Here is an 18,445-nt window from a genome sequence, read left to right on the forward strand (position 1 = left end):
GCAGTATGGAAGATCTCCTCCCCAATGGCAGAGGCCTTCGCCTACATGTGAAAAAGGTACTAGTATTAACTTAACACCCATGCATCCTGTTCTAGTAGTCTCCTCTTCCAGTATTAAGGGGCTGCAGACAGGTAAGTCTGCATCTAGTAGCAAATTTAAATTTGAAAAAGGTGCCTCGCAAAAAAGTTTCAAGTTACTACTATGTGTAGTAGTAAATATACAAGTGAGGAAATCCGTGCCTGTAAATTTACCTTTTTGAATTGGACTCTATGTTTCTATCTCACTACTTGCAGCCACTCAAATCAAATAAACACCAGATGGTGCTGATCATAAGATGCAGCACTCTTAGATTATATCATTAAATTTTTAGGCATTTAACTAGCTTGAAGCAGGGGTCCTTGATTACGGAGAACATTTCCATTGAAGTAAAAGCATCACAAACGTGATGTGATGTGCCAGTTCACCAGTTGGAGAATGCATGTATATGCATAAGGGTAGGTGTATTTTTATGTGTGGAGTTCTCTGCCCCAACTGAATCAGGTGTGCATGGTTACCCAAAGTTGTCCTGGTGCTGAAAACTAGCACTGACCAAACTTCCTATGAGGGAAAGATTTGAGGGGGGGATTCGACAAACGACCACAAGGCTAAAATTGAATAAAGAATTAATTTTCCCTCATTGTCACCCGTCAAAAACCCCCACCCTGCCTCACCTCCCCACTGCTCTTACCTGCATGGGCCGCAGCTGGGAGGAGGGTGTATTGCTGCCCTCACCAATATATTTCTGGCCTCGGGAACTCCACCCCCTCAGCGCAAATTAATTTCTTTTTATAGGGAAGGGGTGTGCAGCTACCTCCCCAAGCCTCGGAAGGCAGTGCAGACCCCATCCCCCAGGGATTGCACACCCCTCCCCATAAACAAATGAGCCAGCCCCAGGGTATGGGGCCCAGGGCTTTCGGTGTCTCAGGGAGGGGGGCCATGCAGTCTCTTCCCCTTCCTTAACTCAGCAGGGCCCTGAGGATGGGGTCTCAAGGCCATAATAGGCTTGGGGAGGAGGGCTGTGCACCCCCTCCCCTTTTATAATTGTGCTAGGACCTTGAGGATGGCGTCCATGGGGCTGTAATCTGCTCAAGAATTAGGACCATGCAACCCCCCTTCCCTTTGTAAAATTTAACGGATCTCTGGGAATGGTTGCCCATGGCTAAAATGGGCTCGTTGAACAGGGCGCTATGCATGTCTCACTTTCCAATATTTATTTTGATTGACCCCTGTGCCCTGGCCCAAACCGGAGGTCATTTTAATAAAAAAAAGAATGGTGACCGCCATTTTATTAATACATTTTTTGCCATCATCCAGCTGGAATACTGCGGGATCACAGCAAAAAAGACATTTTTCAAAATTCTGTCCATGGGGCTAGTGGGGCAGAGTATCCCTACCTTGCCCCCTTATATTGTTTACTTTAAAAACTTTCATGACACTGGAGTAAGTCTCAAGGAACTGTAATGTTTCATGTTGGGCCAGCCAATCAGAGCACTCAGTCTTGAGGGACCCTCACTCATGCAGGAGCCAGTTGGCCCAAGGGGAAATAAACCCTAAGCCAATCAGACCGCTCTAGTTTTTTGAGATTGTGCTAGTGGAACTCTTGTGAGAATCCTGTGAACCCAACCGTCCAGAAATAATATATATTTCAACCCAAATTTCATAATAATCACTGAACAGATATATACCCAATCACAAAAAGCACACTTCCTGAACCAAGATCTAGCTTCCTGGTAAATCTGGTGTAATACCGTTCAGCCGTTTGGGCTTTGGGTATTGTATCCCTAAGGAGATTGCATAGAAATCGCACAGGGATTTAGCATTTTGGGTAAGCATGGGCAGTATACTCCACTCCGCTGGCAAAGTTTGCAGTGTTTTGCCACTCCGGCGCTCTTTTACCTTTCGCGTGCCGCACTGTTGACTTAACTTTAGTTTTTTTAAGGAGCACCAGGCAGAAGTGAGTAGGATATCATCATGGGGCACCAGAAATGGAGCAGGAAGCAGTGCACTTCACGTCCTCCTGTGTGCAGAGCTTGATGGAAAAGTAAATAGGACTTGCCCAGAGCCCGCAGGTGCACTGCCAACAACGGGGAGCCGACTAGTCAGAGATCAATAGATAAGAGCCGCAGTGCCATGCTCTAGAGCAATGCAGAGGGAGGTCCAGCCACCTGGGAGCACATACCAGCAGACTGCGAATGATCCCACAGATGCCTTCTTCTGTGGTGAAGAAATCCCTGGCTATATGCGTTTTAAATGACTGATAGATTTAATACCATATGTATATTTTTTGTTTATTTTATGAGCATATGTAACTTGTAGGGTAAGTTAGCTTACCAAATAGAGATGTACTTTAATAAACCTTTGCCAAGTTCTTTGCACTTCAATGCACGCTTTGCTAATCATTTAAATCAGACTGGCTTTCATTTTTCCTGGTCTTCTTGTTAATCCCATCATCTATAAAAGATTTCTGCATGCACAGATGAAAGCATCATATATTAGCAAGTTTACATACATCTTGCCCTAAGTCTAAAAGTGGCTTCCGTTTGAATTGACAAGACTGCTCATTAACACTAAGGGCAGAGTGGAACTCCACAGAATTCCACTAAGTTTTTATGCAACTCTGCGGAATTCTGCGTAGTGCAACTCCGTGAACTCCGCCCACCCTAAATTATGGGACCCTTGCTTTTTCTTGGCCCCCGCTTGATAGATCTCCCCAAAACATTCTATGAAGGAGCTGATCAAAAAAGAGAACATTTTTAGAAAAAGCCATTTCTTATGGAAACTCCATTGTATTCATACTTACGCAGTGGCGGTCACCACATTTAGGACCACAGTTCCATGGTGAAAGGATTTTTTTGGTTACCTTCTGATGCCGTTTTTTGCGGTTACGTTCTGATGCCGTTTATTCAAGCTTCACAAAACTTTCCTAAAAAAAGTCCCATCCACCTCAGCTCCTTCCTGGAAAGTTTTGGGATGATCCAAACAAGCTGGGGCTGTGAAAAATGGATGGGAGGATCTCAAAACCTGTTTCCCCATTAATTTTTCAATAGTAAATCAAACAAATCTACAGTCCAAATGGTAGCACCGATTTACACCAAATTTGTCAGAAAGGTAGATCTTGGTCCAAAAAGCATGTTTTTTGTAATTTAGTGTATATCCGTTCAGTAGTGTTTGAAAAATCAAGGTTAAAAAATACAGATACTTCATGCTGTGGAAGATTGACGGAGCAGACAGATCTTGAGATAAGATGTGGCGGCAGCCCTCTTGTCCTGGAAAACACGGGGATTAAAGCATATAATAAAAAACAAAACTGCAGTAAATTTGTGGTGGATCAGCGGATTTGTGTCACAATTGAAGAAACAAAATTGTGCCTTAAGTAAATAAAACCCCAGTAAGGGCCAGAGCCCAGGGGAGGACCTTCCCCCCAGGCCTGAGACAATCAATAAGGGGAGGGGGGCAAGAAGACTCCCTCCCCGAGCCTTCTCAGGTCCCTGGGACCCCATCTCCTGGGCCTGATTTTTTTTTACTAAGGGCAGAGGGTGCAGGGCCCTCCTTCCAAGCCTCTTCTGGCCCTAAGGACCCCAAATCCTGTGGTCATTTTCAAATTAAGGGGAGAGGCATATGGCCCCACTCCCTAAGCCGAGATCGCCCTTGGGGAGCCCATCCCCAGGGTTTGATACTTCGCAGTGTCCCGGGGACCCCATCCCCCGGGACACTGTATTTTCCTGCCCACACTCGTCTGGGTATGAAACAGAAGCTTGCTCCCACCTAAAAAATTGTGACTCACACACAGGTGTGAGTAAAGGAAAAGTGCCAGCTCCCACCAGAACCCAGTATGGTGCTGGCTGGGGAGTCAGCAGGGTCCACCACGGTGGCCCTGTTGCCTCCAATGTGGCCTGCAATGTGGCACCAGGCCACCCACCTAAGATTTCAAAAATGGCCATCTCCCCCCAGAGCAGCCAGCTAGGGGCCATGGGGGCCTTGGGGCTTCGCCCGTAGTCCCCAACAAGAAATGGAGCTGTTGACACCCTGGATGGGCACCACCAGATCACCAACATAATAGAACAATTGCTGGCTTTGAAGCCGGCTGGGGCAACATGGGCTCTGGGGATGTGGGTATCCAGACACCAGGACACACAAAAAGTTTTTTTAAAAAAGAAAAATAAATAACAAATGTGCAGCCAGAGACCCTAATGTATTATTCCCTGCTCCAGCAAAGAGAACCATATACTGCCATAGGGATTTTTAGGAAATATCTTCTTGTTGATGGTGCCCGTTAAGAAATGGGTTTACCACAAATCATTTTTTTAACATTCTAGAGGACTGCAAGAAGAGCAGCAGCCTCTCCACCAACATGCAAAAGAACAGTAAGTCTCCTGGGCCTTTAAATCCATGACCCCAGGAGAGTTACCTGGGGGCATATTAACAAGGCGGTGCTATAAAATGATTGCCGCTTTTGCGGCCGTTTTCGGCCGAAAAGCGGCGATAATTTTATCGCTTTTATCAGCAAGGTCACGCTATCGCGTGAATCCTTGCCTCGACGCCCTTTCCCGTAACACCCACCTTTGCATCTCTAATGAGACGCAAAGTGGGCCTTCCTTCCCAAAATAACTGGAGAAATGTCGCTAACCGATATTTCTCCAATTATCAATGGGCACGCTAACAAGCATAGCGATAAGAAAAGTAGCGCTAACCGCGGTTATCGCTACTTTCCTTATGCCTGCTTTTAGTTTGACTTAGCCATGATAGCCAATGGAAGGTGGATATCATGGTTAAGTATGCTCTGCCCTATCAACAAGCTATTGCCAAACCTTGTGCGATTATCGCTGGATTTCCAACGATAATCGCACATTTGGCAGCTTGCGCCAGGAATTTTATCGCTTTTGAGATAAGCGTTGCTGATAGCACGCTATCTCAGCGATAAAATTCCGCGATAGCCGGCGATAATTATCCTAGCGCTAAGTGCGCTTAGTGATAATTATCGCTGGTTGTTGCTGATATGCCCCCATATTTTTCCGACGTGCTCCTAGCTGGAGCTGTATGCTCTTCATCTGTAATGCAAGGCTCTCTTGTGGCTGTTTTTTTATTGCATTTTGTGGGCTGCAAAATGTTAAATGAAAGATTCAGAGGCAACGTTTATTTTTCAATAAATCTATATTAAACATGCCCTATGCCCAACCGTAGGCTGCGTAAGGAATTTGCCTGTGCAGGAGGGTGGCTGCGTGCCAGCGAGGGGTTGACTGCAGAGCCTGGCCGCAGGCTAGGCTCTGCACCCAATCTCACACTGCACATGGCAAAGGACATCTTACTTTATGTTATAAAAACCACAGAAATTCACTGAAAAAACCCCAAAGTTTAAAGATGTTATATTTAAGTCAAAATATTTCTTAAAATCTACTGTATTAAATGAATAAAAACACTGAAATTCACCAGTTATAATGATCTCAAGTAACTATAACTCGTGTCCTAAAGTAGCTCTAACTCGCGCTCATGCCATGCACAGCTAATGACCTCCCATATTACATCACTCATGACATTTTCTATGAGATCATAGATAACATCACTGCAACATCTGAAATGAGATCATTGATGACAACACTGTGCATGCTTGGGCGTGAATTATAGTTACTTTAGGGTACGAGTTACACATAAATATTTGAGATTCTGCTGATTTTCGCTAGTGGGTAGAATTCAGCATGTTGAGCTGAATTTTCGTGCTGGGAGCTTGTTCCGAACATTAAAATTAGCACAAACATTACTACCCGGCGCACAAGAGGGTGCTGCTTCTTTCTACCCCTTAAGGGGAGTTTTACATGTATTAGTCATTGTCTATGTATAAAGTGTGTGCAATATGTAAATCTCTCTGGAATTCTACATTGAAATGTGTTGCACTGTAAAGTACATTAAACCAAATAATTAATGTGCAAGTGTTATTTAAAATATTTTAGTGTAAATACTTATACAGTCAGAAACATCTGCTATTCTTACAGCACTTATACACACATACTCTCTCCCACTCAGCCCTTCATAACACACCACACACATATGGCTAAACAATTATACATACACAGACACTCTTCCCTTCTATCACAAATTTACATATACACTAACACATACATACAAACACACATATCCATCCACACATCTCTATAACACTCACTTTCACAATCACAATCTCCCTTTCTCAGATTAAAAACACACACACTGATGCTCCATCACTCTGCCCCACACACACCTATACCCCCTTTTCTAGTCAGTACACACAGGCAGACACAGACACACTCCCACTACATCACTACATACACACATTTACACTCACATTCCCCATTCAACATACACTCAGACTCTGAGTAATACGTACTCACTCTTCCCGTATCTGCCAAGTGGCACTATGACATTTGTAACACCTTTGGGCAGTCGTAGCTTTTTATTCAACACAACCTTCCATTTTGGAATCTTTGAGCCCATTATTACAAAGCTAAACAGGGATTAGAAACTTTGATAGATCTGGCTTTAATGTGCTAATACATGCCAACAGTATTTGAGCATGTCTATGGTTGAATGTATTAGCAAATTTAAGCCAGATCTACTTGCTGTGTGCAGTTTTCTTTTTACCTACCCCATTTACATGTTAGTGAAGTCCTACTTTACTGATGAATCACCATTTTCTACGCAGCTTCTAAGCATGTCTTCCTCACTGAGTTGAAACACTACACTCCCAACTCCCAAGGTACATGATGCCTAAGCCAGCTCCTGGAGTAATATGCATCAACTAGGTGAGGGTGTCTGACCCTCCTTTACTTCAGGTATGAAATTTTAAAAAACAAAAACACATGTCATCGCTTCAGGAAAAATTTGCAAGATCTTGATTGGTGCCAACTACCTCTACCATCGGTATGATAGTTTTTAGGGGTGTCTGGTCCTATGTTTACTTGAGGAATTTTTTTTATTTGCCCTTCCTGTAGGGTCACCTGGGATTTATGTTTGCCTTTTTACTGAACCCCATTTTGTGAGCTGTAGAAATCTGTGGACTTTACCCCTGCTCGCTATCGGTAAAGTGCTTCTGCTCTCCCGTTTAAACCTATTAAACCTGATATGTTCCTGATTGGCACATTTAATTCACTTGTAGATCCCTAGTGCATGGTACTACCTGTATTCAGAGCCTGTACATTAAGTGCTACCAGTGTGTTGCAACATATATTTTTGCCATCCAGTAAAGCAGCACTGTAAAACTTGTCTCCAGGCCTACCGCTGCAGCCTGGGTGGGTAGCTTTAAAACTGCCATTTCAACCCGGCCAATTAAGCATTTTACCAGGCCTTAACCCTCCTTTTTAATACTATTATGTTCACCCCTTAGGTAGACTTTTAATAACCTAAAATGCAGGGTGTATGATGTGAAGTAGGACGTGTACATTTAACAATTTATATGTCCTGGCAGTAAAAAACATGCAAAGTCATTATCAATGTAGCAAGGATGGCTCTCCTATGGTTTAACCATGGTTACACTATTATATTAATAAATGCTAAATTCTCTTTGTGGATAGCTTGCAAACTAGTGTAACAGCTCGTGTTAATAATAATTTACAATCTAACTTAATGGTCTAGTTAGATTTAACATCACTTTTGTGGAAATTATACTTTTAGAAGGGTATAATTTTCCTGCCAAAGACAAGAATTCTTTCCTGCCAGTGTCCAGGTGTCACCTGACCAAGATGTCTTTCCTGTGGTGAGATGTGTACTGCTCCCAGACAGTGGACCAAGGGCAAAGGGATACCCTTCACCTACAGGCTGGTTCTGGGCATACATTTGGACCCAACAGACCTCTCCCCAGAACAATCCTGAACCTTTGAAGAATCAGAAGGACTGCCTTGCTCCCTGAAGAACATGACAGTAAGGCTGCACCTGCTTGTCTTAGACCTAGGATGCTTAATGAGACTCCAGGGGTCAGTTGGCTGCCCTCCTGATGAGCTACAGGGATACAACAGACTTCCAGATGCCTCTTTCCCTGCCACTGACCAGCTCACTAGTTCCAACTTGACCTGCCCTGGACCCTGCAGCCTCTTTAGGGTGAGTCCTAACCCCCAGGTGGTGTCCTAAAGGTCCTAGACCTTTATGCTGGGCTTAAAGTGAACTCCTGCTGTCCCCAAACTGCATGAAGTGGGACTTGGAAACTTTTTGCCAACTTTCTTCCTGGAGAATCTATGAAGACCGGAGCCGCAGCTGAAGTCACAGCTGATGACATTGATTCACCAGTCAGCCTCAGCTTGCGGGTTTGCTCCACTAAAGGAGATCCAACTTGCAGAAAAGTTTCAAACATAGAGGGCTTCACTGGGACCGAAACCGAGCAGCGTGCGATCTACATTGAGGCCTTTCTGGGATTAATGCTTGAAGAATTATCTGCTTCATCTGTGACCACACCTTACTACCCAACTCTCTGCCTTCGTTGAGCCCTGCTATGGATCCAGATTGCATCTTGCCCCACCAACAACTCGTCAAGGACTACATTAATTCCACAAATGTTTCAAAGTCAGAAGGCATATTTTCACCGGTACAGACCTGGTCTCTCTATCTAAACATTGATCCCTAGTGGGCAGCCTTAAATGTTATCTTTGACTCAGTTTGGCATGACCAGATACCCGTGGTTGGCAATTAGTGCTTTTAACGCTATTTTTAGTTTCAACTTTAAAAATCCATATCTCTGGTCCTATTTGTTGCTTTTTTGTCATTTTGGTGTCACTTTATTTAATAACATAGTCTCCGTTTGTTCTAAATTCGTTTTGGTCAGGTTATCAGAGGGATAAGCACAAGTTTATGTATTGACTTCAAAGGTTCACCGTGAAAAGGAGTGTGATTATTATTTGGAGAAGGCTCTCACCCCTTTCAACAATTACTATAATTTCTCATAAGGCATGCTAGTCAGGTCTGTACCGTTAAAATGAAGCCCATATCTCCACTCCAGGACAAAGGTGTATAATACTGAATGGGGACAACCACTACTGGTATGAGCATGATCCTGGTGCTTATCACCACCTTTATTTCAGATATGATGATTAGGATTCGGGCATTGGAATCACGGCCTAACTCTGCCCTTCCCCCTCGATCCTCCTCCTGTAAGTAATGAGAAGGATCTTGCAAAGTGCCAAACACCCCTGCTAAATGTATGAACCTGGCAAGGGTTCAAAGCAGCATCTTCATGGCGGCATGATCCACAGAATCCACACGAGGAGGATGTGTGCAGAAAACCAAGAAGGTAAGTGCCATTTTTAAATTTATTTTTTCATTTTAGTTCCACCCACCCTCAACTCTAAATACTTGCCAGTCGCCACTGTTACCAACAAGGTGCAATACTGTTGCCTTAAAGACTGATCTTAAAATGTACTTTCATTTGAAACCTCGAATCCTTAGAAAGGTTACCCTTGTTCTAAGACAGAGCAAACTCCGACCTAGAACTTTGTGGCATTAAATTACCTTAAAAAAGACCCACGAGGGTGGATTCTGAAAAGCGAGATACATAACACACAAAAAAAAATACTTCATGGCAAGACGACATTCTATGACAAAAATAATTAAAGAAAAATAATGAAATGAATCTCAATAAAATTAAAATGATTATCATTAAAAAACATATACAGTTAAGATACCATTAGAATTGAAATCAAAGTGGGGTTACATGTATTGCTTTAATTAGTCAGAAACTCTATTATCTACTGTCTAAACTGCAAAGATTGTAAACGCAAAAAATAGCGAACAAGCATTTACCTTCCATTTAACCTATGTAAAACAGGATTCACTATGAACTAACTGAGGCAATTCACTTAATTAGTTATGCATCGCACAGAACGTGAAGAAACGAAGGGGCAGGTTTATGAGCCCCTTGCGCCTCATTTACGCCGCCGTTGCGTCACTTTTGTGACGCAGCGGCGGCGCAAATCCTGCGCCATGCTGCGGGGTATTTACAACGTGACGCATCTGGCAGATGCGTCACGTTCTAAAGCCCTGCACCACATGTAGGCGTTCTGGAGCAGGGGGGGTGCGTTCCGGCGCAGGAACGCCTCCTAAAAGTGGCTGAGTGAAATCTACAAGATTTCACTCAGTCACTTTTAAGGCCATGCTGCGTCAAAACCCTGCGCCTGCTTGAAGCAGGCGTAAGGATTGACGTAGCATGTAAGGGATAGGGCACCCCCGACGCCAGCAGCTCCAGCAATGCGCCGCCTTTCCGACAGGAGATGCGTCACGCATCTGCCCATCCGAGTGCCACGGTGCGCCGCATTGTAAATGCGGCGCATCAATGGTGGCGCACGGGTGGGCAGATGCATCGCAACTCTTCTGGCGCATCTCTGCTGATTAGCAGAGATGCGCCAGAAGTCATAAATCTGCCCCGAAGTGCATTTCACTGGTAAATGCATCCTTAATGCATTAAACATACACAATAAATACATGATATTTTCTACCTACCCTCTTCAAGTACCTGTGCAGAAGCTGGCCTAGGTGCAACCTGATGAATGTGATATCTACAATTTTATCTGGCACTCTAAATCGAGAGCAAGTTTTGAGAGCATCAAAAATGAGTAATTAATCAAATTCGAGCAATCATCACTCAAGCTATATTTACCCATAAGTTCTCAAGATTTTTTTTTCATGCTATAAACATTAGTTGCCATTGCATCATGAAAGACACGGAAACTTGATTACAACTCTTTTTAAGATTTCAAAATTGCACGTTCTAAATTCGGTTTAGTACTAAACCAGCATCTGGCAATTAATTATATTCAAGTGTCATGAAAGTGTGAATTAAAGTTTTTAAAAATTTATGATTTAAGGAAATTGTCCTTGTAGAGGAATTCAAAACAGTCCCTAGTTTTCATTTGCTCTTAAAAATGAATATGAGTGGCAGAAAAGAAATTTTAACAAATGCAGTAGAGGCGTGCTGGTCCTAAACTAAACAAATGATTGATAGATACAAGTAATAGGAGTCTAACTTTTACTATACCCTTCGACATTAAGACAAAATGTAGTGCATAGACACAACACAGCATAGATAAATTGACCTTAGCCTTGTTAATAACTAAGAGAAAGATGAGCAAAACACAGAGGAAAATTTGAAGGTATATTTCACATTCTGTGTCATTCACTACAGATGGCATTTCAACTGTTTGTATTAAAAACATCAGCGTTCATGTATATTATAGATTTAAATACTAAAAATACTCAGGGGCAGATTTACAAGTCCCCTGCGCCACCAGTACGTCACTTTTTGTGACATACTGGTGGCGCATATTACTGCTCTATATTTGTATCACACAACAAGGATCAACATGGAAATATGGAAATCTAAGATATTACGGCTCACCTACACTATTCCGTTAGATATATAACTCACACTTTGTGTAGAAAAGCTTTGTAAGAAGAAAAAAGAGGGTGGGCATAGCCTTTGTATGGACGAAAACCCTCACTCACCCAAGGGTGACATGCTTCATCATAGGGTTCATCCAGACACAAAGGGACCGCAAGGTACCCAATGTGGGCTACAACGTCCCAGCCAGGAAGGATCGGGAGTGTTCTCAAAGCGAGCACGTATTTAGAACAGCCTCAATGAGTGTCAGTGAGGGGCAAAGTGCAAAAATGAATATGAACAAAAAAGAAGAAAACGTGCTGGAATCTAAAATTCTCTAAATAGGAATAATCAATTTTAATTTTCACTTCCTATTGGAGAAATTAAAATGGCAATGTGAGACAGAGCTATAGATATTACCCTGTGGGTCAACATGTTTCTGCCCTAGTTGACAATCCAATGTGCGTGGGCATTCGATAGGACCAGTCTCTAGTCACTCTGCTCAATCATGTGTATAATAACAACAAAATACCATCATTCAAGGAATTAATCTGAACCAACCATACATTTCAATTGTACTTCAGTTCGGTAGGCCAGAAATCCTAGAATGATGAAGCATGTCACCCTTGGGTGAGTGAGGGTTTTCGTCCATACAAAGGCTATGCCCACCCTCTTTTTTCTTCCTACAAAGCTGTCCTACACAAAGTGTGAGTTATATACTGCTCTATATTTACACACAGCACTTTGCGTGAAAGGGGCCTTCCAAGGGTGTTGCTTTGGGAGTTCCCACGCAGCACCCATGGAACAAGACACAGTTCCAGATTTATGAGGAATCGTAAATCAGGAAATACGTCTGAATGCTACGCCACCCTAGGAGTGGTGTAGCGAGGCACAATGAGGAGAAATGTTTTTATTTCTCCTCGTTTTTTCCTCTTTCAATGCGTGCTGCATTCTACAGCATGCATTGAAAGAGGAAAATGCCTGTAGAGATTGTTTTTGTGCAGGGAAATGCCCCTTGTTGCACAAAAACAATCTCCCCATGACACAGGCATCCTTGCACCATACTGCAAGGGTGCCTGTGCCAGTGTATGGCAGCAGTTTGTGCGCAAGCACAGGGGAGAGCAAAGGAATGTGACATATTGATGTAAATATGTCGAATTCCTGTGCTTTGGAAGTGCCACAGCTTGGCGCAGCCAAAGGGCTTGCATTGCCGTGCTGCGGCACTTCCTTGTAAATCTGCCCCTCAATTTAAAGATTATTATGGTTAAGTTAAGATAACTTGAAAAACACAATGAAATAGTGAAATTATTATTACCAACACCACCTCTACCATTGTCGTATATTTTCTACTAATCTGTAGGATAAGCGCATTGTTTGGACAACATAAACTAGGGGCTTGGTGCCAAGACTGGTTCCAGACATTCCTGCAGGATAAGTTGGCCTATAGACCTGCTAGCTCACAGTGCCACCGTAAGCCACCCTAGCCTTACCAGGGAGCGAATGGTTTCTAGCAACCACTGAACATGACAACTCTAACCCCTCAGGGATAGTGTAAACAGTACAGATCCTTTTGCTCAGTCCCTCAGGCTCACTTATTCTCAGAGAAGTATACAGAGAGTACACAGTGGGACGTTTTCTCTCTCTATATATATATATATATATATATATATTGAACCAACGTTATTCTTGTATAGAATTCATGTGCTGCAATGAATAGTAGACAGAAGCAGATAAAAGTGAGTACAATCACCAATAGCATTAATAGCAGATACAGTTTTATCATGGTGCTAAAACAATGTATATATACTGGCATATAGAACAAGACAGTAATCAAAACTACTCCTATTACGAGAACCATACTCTAAGTGTACCTAGAGTGTGTGTCAGTTTAGAGCAAAAAATCCCCCCAAGGGACTATCCAACCCCATTACCTGGTGGAAAATCATGAAAGACCCCGTCTTGGTCACAAACTGGACACCCCTCACGAGATGTCAGACTGCTGCATGGTAAAACTATCGGCATGCACGGACTTCTGGTGTCTGCAGAAGTGCTTCCTCTGCTAATCTATTGGGATGCTCATCTTTTATAATAGAAAGCAGCCTTGCAATGTGCGTATATATTAGGGAAGTTATGGATATGTAGATAACCCTCTTTCCCCGTGGATGAAGTTAGAGATAACATTTGTACATAGTGTGAAAAGAGACCTTGTATATGATGTTCAGGGCATTGTGATTTGTGACATTGTTGTGCGAAGCTAGACGTGTAAACATGTTTCGTTTCAGGGTGACTAATCCAGCATTGTTGCGCATGCAAATATGTGCAAAGGGTTGTTGCTGAAAAACAGGACAATGTAAGAAATAAGCTGCTTCGCTACATGCGCCTTACTTGGTACTAAAACACCATAATGCATAAAATGTTTCAGATTCCCCCGGTTGAAGTGTCACTATGGGTGCACTGTGAGTTAATTGCTGGTGACAGCTATAACTGCCAAATTGTAGTGTTTTTTAGAGTTTACAAGGACTTAACCATAATGTACCTTAGTGGAAGTTTATTCAGTGATCTTTTTTTGAAACTTTAAACATCTTAAAAATGATAAGTTCATCACATCAATATATTTTCAATTTTTTTGATTCTCTATTTTGCCAATCAATAAACATTATCAAACTTTGAATTTTTTTAACCCATGGATGTTGGGATTGAGGATATTTTCAGTCAGAAATATCTTCCAAAGTACTGACACTGATGTAAATCAAACCATTAAAAATCAAAACCAAAGATGCTGCCAATGACACGTCAGGATATATGTGTTGTTTATCCTCATACAAAAGGCCCTCATACACAAACCATAACATTACAAGACAAGTCCATAACTTTGAGAATGTTGGTAAAGACTTCTAAAATTCATTTTTTTTATTTAAAGTTTACTAGTGATAAAGTGGAAAAACCTTCCACACAACGAAACAAATGAACACCGTATATTTCTCAGGAGGTATCACTGGAAACAGAGAGAGTCTCCTAAATTGGTCACACACATTTTCCACCTATAAATCGTTTGTAACTTCTGTGCATACCATTGATTGTAACGCATATTTCAAAAAGAAACCTTTGCAATTTTCCTACACACAGTAAATCTAGACATAAACACAAGGTAATTATAGGAACAAGAGATCTAAGAAAACCATCACATACATTTTAAATACTCGGAATAACCTAGGAGGCACAGCACTTTCCATAACACAATCAATATCTCTACATATTTACATTATATAATACTGAAAAATGTTTTGCTAAATGCAGTACAAGAAGGGCAGAACCAGGCGATGATATTGGCTCCTAAAAAGAAAAGCTACAGTCAGAATAAAACCAACTTAAACCAGTTCCTGGTGGAATCCAACATTAAATAAAAAGCCCTCTGGACCTTGCACAGAAGTTGCCCCACATTACATCTAAGGAATGAGTCCACCATTAGCTTTCATGTGGAACATCTACCAGCGAATGTTCCAAGAGACTCAGGGTATAAATCACTGAAAATGCAGAGGCCAATATTTCGGACGCCTCTCATGCTTCTTTAACATTCTAACTAAATCACTATGTCAAACTTACTTTTTACAGCAGCACAACTGCATGCACAAGATGAGGAGAGTTGGACCCAGCTGGCAAATATCCTTGAGCGTCAGGACTTAATTCATAGCTAAAATTAAACTAGAGTTAGGAATTGGAGTGCACATAAATGCAGCAAATTTGCATGAAATCAGAAACTCCCGTACACGATAACTAGAAAGACAAGTGAAATACATATATTTTTTTTTTGGGTTTCATAAGCCATCAATTATGTACATAAAACATACATAGCACAACAGAGCAACATAAATGCCAACTTCAAAACATGAAAAGAATCTCCAGGGAAAATAAATGCAATATCAGTATTAGAAAATATCGAGTAATTACAAGCATTTAACATAGAAAAATAGTACAAACAATATAATACTAATCCCACTGAAGACTTGACCAAATCCTTTCAAATTTTGCCCTTGAGCGTGGACCCCTGGCTTTTGCCAAGGCCAGTTCCATTTCATAAACTCCCCTCAGTAATACCCAAAAATCAGAGATTTTGGGGCTAAATGTTTGTATCCACGCCCTAGCAATGCACAAACGAGAACAAACTATGATAATAGAGACCAGAAATTTCAACATGTTGCCCGGATCATCTACTATCCCCAGTAAAATTTCTTTCTCAGTTAGTTGAATATCCATACCTGCTAGATTACTCAGAACGCGGGTACTTCAACCCAAAACGTATTTAACTTTGGGAATGAGACGAACATGTGTCGGAGATCAGCGGCATATTCCTGACACTTCGGGCAGCGTGTCTTTAAAGAAACACTTGTCGAAGCCCACCTAGAGGTAACCATGGGGTATAATACAACATAAACAAAATCCGATGTTGCTGTACTTTCAAGTTGACTGAGGTAGCTGCAGTATTAATTGTAGCCAATGATTCCTGTAATTCCTCGTTTGAAATATCAGTTACAAAAATTCGGTTTAATTTAGCTATAATCTGTATGCCATCATCATGAGCAGCTGATAAGAATTTCTGGTAGACTTTCCCTATACAACCCCGGCCAGAAGTCTGAAAAAGTACATATGCTACCTCGGTTATACTGGGTAGGGTTGGTAAACCCTCTCCCTGAATAAAATAATCCCTGACTTGTAGATATTTCAAAAATGAATTGTGTGCTACCCGAAATTCCTCTTTAAGTGATGCAAATGGTCTAAAACCTTGCTCATCGTACAACTGCCCAAGCTGTGTTATGCCGCAGTGCTGCCACCCTCTCCCCACGGAGCCGGAATATATATCAGACAATCTCGGGTTACCCCAGAGAGTAGTGGAACCATGCAGGTTGGGTATTGCATAGGCTTTACATATATCTTGCCAGATCCGGACATTATGTCAAACTATCTTGAAATTAACCCTTTTATAATAATTCGGATCAGCCATTTTATCCAGTAATAACCCGGTGTTAGGACCACAGGCCAGCTGATACGCAAACGAAATCTTACCCACACCAGGCCCCTGAAGTTATCTCTGGAGTTGATTAACGAAAGCAGCCCAAAAATAAGCTTTAAAGTCTGGAAGTTTAAAACCGCCTTGTTCATATGTTAGCTTAATATACCGAAGAGCTCTCCTAGCCCTCCGATAGCCCCATATATAGCTGCCTACAGCACTATCTAGCCATTTAAAGAATGACATGGGAACCCTTAGTGGAATAGTATGAAACAAGTAAAGGAATTTTGGTAAGATGTTCATTTTTACTGCATTACACCTCCCCATAATAGTGAGCGGTGACTTGTGCCAACTACGCATATCGGCAATAGTCTTTTTAAGCAATGGCTCATAGTTTAAAGCAATAACATCGTCAGTCTGGCAGCTGAGACATACTCCAAAATAAGTGGCAGTTCTAGTAATTCCTAGCGAAAGTGGAGCTAAATCTAGATCTAAATTTAAAATTGACTGTGTCCTATTTAAGTTTAACTTATAGCCGGAAAAAGACCCAAAATGTTGGGCCTCTAAAGTTATCACAGCCATCGTTTCTACCGGCGTTGTAGTGTATACAGCAATATCATCTGCGTACACAGTACATTTTAGAGCCATACCATTAAAGGACACTGGAGAAATGAGGGTATTTCGGAGCATGTGCCTAATAAAGGGCTCTAAAAAAAGAGCAAATAGTAGTGGGGATAGTGGGCATCCCTGCCGCGTACCCCTTTGAATACTAAAACAGGAGGAAGAGAGGCCGTTGAGCCTGATAGCAGCAGCTGGGTTGCAATATAGTTTCTGCACTGCTGAAATAAACCTCCGACCGAGACCTAGGGAGGACAGCGTCAGCCATAAAGGCCCCCAAGCCACTTGGTCGAAGGCTTTCTCAGCGTCAAGCATCAACATCCCAATCTGCTGATTTAAATGACCAGCTATGTCAAATGGAGCAATAGCTGTATTCATGTGTGCCACTATGTCACGCCCTGGAACAAAACCATGCTGTTGTACAGATACCAATAATTGAATCAAGGGAGCTAAGCGAGAGGCAAGAAGCTTTGAGAAATGTTTTGCGTCCGCATTGATTAGAGATATTGGTCGGTATGAGCTTCTTTCCTCCACAGGTTTCCCCATTTTTGGAAAAACAATAATATTGGTTATGTTCCAAGAGGAGGGCGCATCCCTACCTTGCAGTATATCGTTGACCAGCTCTAGTAGGACAGGGACCAATATATCTTTAAAAACTGTATAAAACTCGAGAGGGATGGTATTTTCGCCAGCCGCTTTGCCAGACGGTAGAGCACTAATTGCTAAGTTTATTTCCACAGAGTCCGCATCTCTGTCAACTTGGTCAGATTGGAAAGAGTCCAAAGCCGACATTGCACCTTCCTGTAACTCTATAACTTTTCGCTGATTAAAGCTAGCTGAGTCACTATAGAGATCCGCATAGAATAGCCTAAATTGCTCTAGTATGTCCTGGGATTTAGTATGAACTAGACCATCAGTTCCTTTAATTTGTTTAATATGTGACTTAGCCCTCTGGTCTGCTAACTGATAGGCCAAAACTCATCCAACCCATTCTCCATATTCGTATTGCCTCAATGTATACTTGTGGAAACTGTTAGCCACACTAACCCATAACCCTCTGCTAAGCTTAGCTCTCACTTCGATAAGCTGACTATAAATCAGTGTCCTTTAAAGTAATTGCTCTAGCATGTAACTGCTGTAGTTCAGTATATTGCCTACGCTCGTCTTCTACCCGACATATATTAGACTGATTCTGCTTAATAATGTATTGAAGCGTTGCCCCTCTCGCATATGCCTTCAGACAGTCCCAGACTATAGCACAAGATGCTGTATATTGATGATTCTCAATATATTCCCATAAAGTTTCTTGCATGAAAGCTACGTAATTGCGGTTGCTGAGGAGATGCCTGGGAAATGAAAATTCCTTTATTGGCTCCTTCACCTCCAGCTGAAAGTATACTGTGAGCATGATGGTGTTATGGTCCGATGTGATTTTCGGACAGATCTCCATAGAA

The sequence above is a fragment of the Triturus cristatus genome, chromosome 9, assembly GCF_964204655.1.
Source record: "Triturus cristatus chromosome 9, aTriCri1.1, whole genome shotgun sequence".
NCBI lineage: Eukaryota > Metazoa > Chordata > Amphibia > Caudata > Salamandridae > Triturus > Triturus cristatus.